The sequence below is a fragment of the Camelina sativa genome, chromosome 18 (assembly GCF_000633955.1).
Source record: "Camelina sativa cultivar DH55 chromosome 18, Cs, whole genome shotgun sequence".
Lineage (NCBI taxonomy): Eukaryota > Viridiplantae > Streptophyta > Magnoliopsida > Brassicales > Brassicaceae > Camelina > Camelina sativa.
This window is the reverse complement of record NC_025702.1, coordinates 20274913-20280666: the sequence shown is the minus strand read 5'-3', so window position 1 is coordinate 20280666 and position 5754 is coordinate 20274913. Positions and strand designations below refer to the sequence as shown.

The 5754-nt window shown below is 38.3% G+C and overlaps 1 long non-coding RNA gene across 13 annotated transcripts; it reads right to left on the bottom strand.

Moving 5' to 3' along the window:
• On the bottom strand, window positions 8-5754 carry LOC104762844. 13 transcript variants are annotated; one of them, XR_002036403.1, is made up of 27 exons: window positions 5682-5754; window positions 5494-5594; window positions 5187-5262; window positions 4951-5069; window positions 4786-4846; window positions 4437-4720; window positions 4113-4288; window positions 3885-4020; window positions 3648-3729; window positions 3526-3565; window positions 3317-3391; window positions 3169-3238; window positions 2909-2975; window positions 2698-2773; window positions 2462-2600; window positions 2232-2307; window positions 2105-2141; window positions 1975-2011; window positions 1727-1860; window positions 1500-1634; window positions 1276-1391; window positions 963-1190; window positions 773-867; window positions 512-684; window positions 306-432; window positions 141-206; window positions 8-37 (listed from the first exon to the last, which is right to left on the bottom strand). It is a non-coding gene; the product is annotated as an uncharacterized LOC104762844 (long non-coding RNA). The 13 variants fall into 13 exon arrangements; XR_002036411.1 differs by lacking the exon at window positions 3526-3565 and having other exon boundaries at window positions 773-886; window positions 963-1011; window positions 1101-1190; XR_002036410.1 differs by lacking the exon at window positions 3526-3565 and having other exon boundaries at window positions 963-1011; window positions 1101-1190.

Here is a 5754-nt window from a genome sequence, read left to right as displayed (position 1 = left end):
CCCCCCCCCCCCCCACCAGAGTTCTTTAACCAAAAACCTGCATCACCAAAAAAGAATGCGAAACCTGTATCAGAAACAGTTTTTTTTTATAACTGTAAATAAATCTATCTAAGCTGAGAGTACATGATGGAGTATAGAACCTTATGCATTGGTCATGAAAGCAGTGGCTGACACCCAACTGGTAGCAAGTAGTGGCTGACACCCAACTGGTTTTCAATGTAGCAAGTAGCAACTATCATATAATGGTAGGCAAATTTGCAAACAAGACAAAGGATGGAAAGAGAGAGAGTGAGATCAGAGAGTACCAAATTTAATTGTATGGGAAGAGGTCTTCTAGGGTTTGGTCGTTTTTAAGACCTGGTTTAGCAAAGCGTAGCTCATCAGATACATCTCCAGCAGGCATCACAATTTCACTAGTTCATCATGTACGATCTGCAACATAGCCATGACAAGACAAACTTCAGTCAAGATAAATGTTTCCAAGCCAACTACCAAAAAAAAAAACTCGAACCTTGGCCATTGAGATTGATCTGTCCGCAAGCTGCAGCCTCCAAGAATTCCACCAGTCTCGGCTATTCACTTGAATCCTTATGTTATGTCTTTTGTGTATCTGTCATGGCCAAGAGCAGTCTTCGGTTTCACCAAACTCCATGGCCAACAGCAGTCTTCTCGTCTCACTATAATCTGCAACCAAGAAACAAGCGGGATAAGCAATTATGACACTCTGATTTGCAGAAAGCTAAACATTCATTAGATATATAAAAATATGTACCTTCACCTGGTTACGAGAAATAGCTTGAAGAAGTCTGTCTTTGTCTTTACCAAAGATTTCTGGAAATCCAGCATCGTCCTTCCCTCAAGGGATTCCTATTATTAAACAAATAAACTATTTCTTTGGTAAAAACTGTTTTCCTGGAATTTGGAAAGATAAGAGGAACGAGGTAAAGGCGATTCAGTAATACCTGCCCGGCTCTCTGCATTGCGCATCCGCATACTTCTCCTCTTAAGTACCTTCTCCATAAGAGAGCCATCAATAAACGCATCAGAACTTTCATCCGGAAGCTCTTCCATCTGTTTAGAAGGTTGAGAATCAGCTACACCTTCATTAACCTTCCCTGAGCTTAGCTGCTGTCTTTCAAGGTGTTCCTGCAGGTCTTCGGTTTCACCAATCTCCATAGGCCTCGTCTCAGCTACACAACACAGAACAACATAACGAAGACACGAAAAACAGATCCATAAGAAAAGAGAAACAGAAGAAGATTCAGAGAAACGGACCTTGTTAGTTTTGAATGAATGTCAATCATTTTTCTTGGCCAAGATATCAGTGGCAGCCTTGTTAAACGGCTTCACGGCATGACTCTCATCAAACATCCATGGAAACATAATATCACCTATATAAATCCATGGCCAAAAAACCAGAACAAAATGAGAATTTGCAAACACGAAGAAGAAGAAGAAGAAGGATGGAAAGAGAGAGAGAGAGTGAGATCAGAGAATACCAAATTTAATTGTATGGGAAGAGGTCTTCTAGGGTTTGGTCGTCTTTGAATCCTCTTTAAGACCTGGTATAGCAAAGCGTAGCTCAGATACATCTCCTGCATCCATCACAAATTCACTAGCTCGTCATGCACAATCTGCAACATAGCCATGATAAGCCACACTTCAGTCAAGGTTAATGTTTCCAAGCCAACTACCAAAAAGAAAATGAGAGAGAAAGAAATGGAACCTTGGACATTGAGTTTGATCTACAACCAAACGAATCCACAGAACAAACATCTCCATTGGCTCCTTGTGATATGTGTATTTGCCATGGCCAACCGCAGTCTTCGGTTTCACCAAACTCAATAGGTCTCGTCTCAGCTACACAACACAGAACATGACAAAGAAGACGAAATAACAATAAAAAATCAATCTTACAAAACCACCGAACAACAGAGATCAAATAAAGAAAGAGAACAGATAAAGAAAACTTACATGTCAATGAAATAGGATTTGATCATATCTCTTTGATCTGCTCAAGTGAATCAAAAGAACAAACGTTAATATTTGAGATAAGAGACTAAGTTCAGAACATAAAGAAAGAGAACAGATAAAGAAAACTTACATGTCAATGACATAGGATTTGATCATATCTCTTTGATCTGCTCAAGTGAATCAAAAGAACAAACGTTAATATTTGAGATAAGAGACTAAGTTCAGAATAATCCCAAGGGTGATACAAAGCTTCATACCTGCTTAGTGCTTACACGATGTCTCTCTGTGAAGATGTGTTTGTGTGAGCTGACAGGTTATCCCTTGCCATTGTTCCTGCAAGTGAGAAGAAGGAAAAAAAAGATTAGTTGCTCGTAGATTAAATAAAATAGATTCAATACGCAAGCTATGACTCTGTTCTGAAGTGAAGTAAGACTCGAAAGGCATCATCATCCGTAGTAATAATGGGAAGAAAGTGAGCTATGCATACATCATCTTCCACCCAATCCATAGAGACAACAAACAAAACCAAAAACTTCAGTCTTCACTTATGGATTGTGGTGTTGATGATAGAAAGAAAACCTTAAGCAGTATGAGTCTTCTTCATCATTCTTCAAACCATCTCCGATCTGCACATATAAAAATTAGGAGAAACCATCGTTATTTATCAAGTCTTAATTTAAACAACATCATCAAGTGAGAAAAAAACATAAAGAAGCTTCATACCTGCTTAGACACTTCTGTCGTTAAAGCAATTGAAGAATGTCTGTGTGATTTGGCTGGTAAGCCCTTGTCATTGTTCCTGCAAGTGAGAAAAAAAAAAAAAAAAAGAAGATGAAAGATGAGTTGCTAGTTTCAATAAAACAGATTCATTAAGCTATGAGCAAACAGCTCTAAAGTGATGAAATATAATCTGTGATAAATGGATGGTATATACCTGAAATTCTAACTAGCAGATGTGGTGTAGTTGTTTGTGTTGCAGGCATATGTGGAGCTGAAAAAATCTACATCAATGATTACAGAACGCATTGGCTGAGGGATAAACTTGAAAGAAACAGAACATAAAAAATAAAACTTAAATGTCAATGATATCTCTATCTGATCTGCTCAGTGAATCAGAAGAACCATCGTTAGAAAATTTGAGATAAGAGACTAAGTGCAAAACCTAAATCCCAAGGGTGAAAAGAAGACTCATACCTGCTTGGACGATGTCTCTGTGTGAGGTTAGCCCTTGCCATCCAGATCATAATTCGCTTCCAAAACACAACTGCAAAACGAAGACACAAACGTAACGTACAAAACAAACAAAAAGAAGTAAAAGACTTGTTAAGAGGAAGAACAAAACCTTTGAAGACGTAACTCAGAAAAGAAGCTTGTCCATCAAAGCCACCACTTTATCAATAAAAGCATCAACCACAACCTGAAATCACAGAACGACAAGTTAAAAAAAAAAAAAGCCACGGTGACAAGCATATAAGAATAGTATTAAACAGTAGGAATAGATGTAGCATGAGAATCAATACAAAAACCAGAGAAATAAAAGGAAAGAGTTACACGATTTCCCAAAACCATCATATCTTCTTAGCGGTCTCACCTGTTACATTTACACGTCTATTGACTTTCAAACTTCAAAACAATTTTGAGAGATTTATTTAAAGAAAGAGGTTTCATAATACCTTATTTGCTTGGAAGGTAAGAATATCTGCGACCGAATTCTCTGATTAGCATCATTGCAGGTTCTTCACACAACCGAGTAACCTGTAACATAAGGAAGCTTATTAGTTACTTGACTCAGAAACTGTAACGCGTCTGGTCCAAGTAAATGATTAGCGCAAAGGAAAGACAGAATATGTATGCCAACAGAGTGAAGATTGGATTTGATAAAGACTAGATTAGCAGGAAAGGAATCATACCAATGACAACCACCAAATCATCAGGATTAGAACCATCAAACTGGATAAGGAATTCTGAATTTCTGAAACTTTAGCACAGAGACGAAGCGTGTCCATTTGAAAGCCATCACTGATCGATAAACGAATCACCCAAAACCTGTAAAATAAAAACAGAGACAAGGTAGGAATAGATAAGACACTGAATACAAAAAAAAAGAAGCTAAAAAGGACAAAGTTTAAGAACAAAACTCTCGTCTAGGAAAGAATTTGTGGAGTATATCTCATCTGGATGTGTACACACACAGCAAGCACATCTGGGAAACACAAGAAGCTGAGGATCAACAATAGCCAATATTAACCTGAAAGCTAAAACTCCCACAATGTTTTCTCTTTTAACCTCCCACACAGTTAGTAATCCAGGCGATCTGCATCAAAAGAGAGACTGACATGTTAATTACACAATGTTTTCTCTTTGAAACTCCCAAATCATGTTTGAAAAGTCCCTGATGGGTGCAGTCCAAAACTCAAAATAGCAGACATATATATCAAAGGGAAAGAGGAGGAAATAGATACCTGAATATATCAACCAAATGACGTCCAGCCTTGTGCATCACATCAGAGGAGTCCAGACTTAGTAGCAGACGGCACCCTAAGAGACATAAGAAAGAAGAAGAAGAAGCAAATCAGCCATATCGACCATATAGCTTCATCCGCCACACCAGGAACCTGCAACAACACAAGGACAAGTAAGAATACAATTTTATAAAAAAATCAAACCGTAGGAGGAGGAGTGAAAATTCAGAAGCAGGAAGATCAGTCAAAGCCATCACTGACTGATGAGAGCATCATCCAAAAACCTGAAACAACAAAAATAACAAGGTCATAGGCTAAAACCATAACAAAGGCAGAGAGGAGGAAGTACCTGAATAAACCCACAGGTACAGCCTTGTACATCAATCACATCAGAGGAGCCCAGACAGACCCTAAGAGACATCAAAAAGAAGAAGAATCAAATTAGCGATATCGACCATGGCATCATCAACCAGAATATTGACTCGCAAACAACACATGACAAGTAAAATCAAACCTGTGAAAACTCAGAAGAGGGGGCGAAACTCAGAGACCAAACCCTAGAAGAATTTAACAAATAAGTAAATCAAACCGTAGGGAAGGATGATTGGAACATTGATACGCTTCCAAAACACCCTGCAAGAGAAAGAATCTTACTTACTTAGTTAGGGAACCGAACAAATATATAAAACAAAAAAAAAAACAATCAGAGACCAAACCCTAGAAGAATATCAACAAGTAAGTAAATCAAACCGTATGGGGGGAGTGAAAATTCAGAAGCGGTAGGGGAGCGATGATGATCGGATCATAGATTCGCTCACAAAACAACCTGCAAGACGAAGAAACATACTTAATGAACTAAACAAAAAAAAAAAATATAATAACAGAGCATCACGCGTTAATAAGAAAAAGAATAATAACAGAGGGAGCGAGAGGTGAACACAATAAAAACCCTAGACGAAGATTTCACAACTTGAGTAGGAAGGAATGAGATGATCATCGGGTTGTAAGATCCACGCGCATCAAAGAGAGACTGAGATGTTAAGAGAAAGAACACTACCTCCTGAAGAAGATGCAGCGGAGAGAAGAAAGACACCAGAGACTAGTTTGTGTCCATCAAAAAAGCCATCTTCATTGATTTATAAAAGCATAATCCAAACCCTAGAAAAAAAAAACCCAATCATCGATTCAAAGAAAGACATCAGAATCACCGACCAACGAAACGAGAAGTTGCGGAGAGACTTTTACACTACAGAGAGAGGAACGAAGACGGAAAAAGATTAGTAGAGGAAGATGTGATCATGTGAATGAGAGAGAGCGC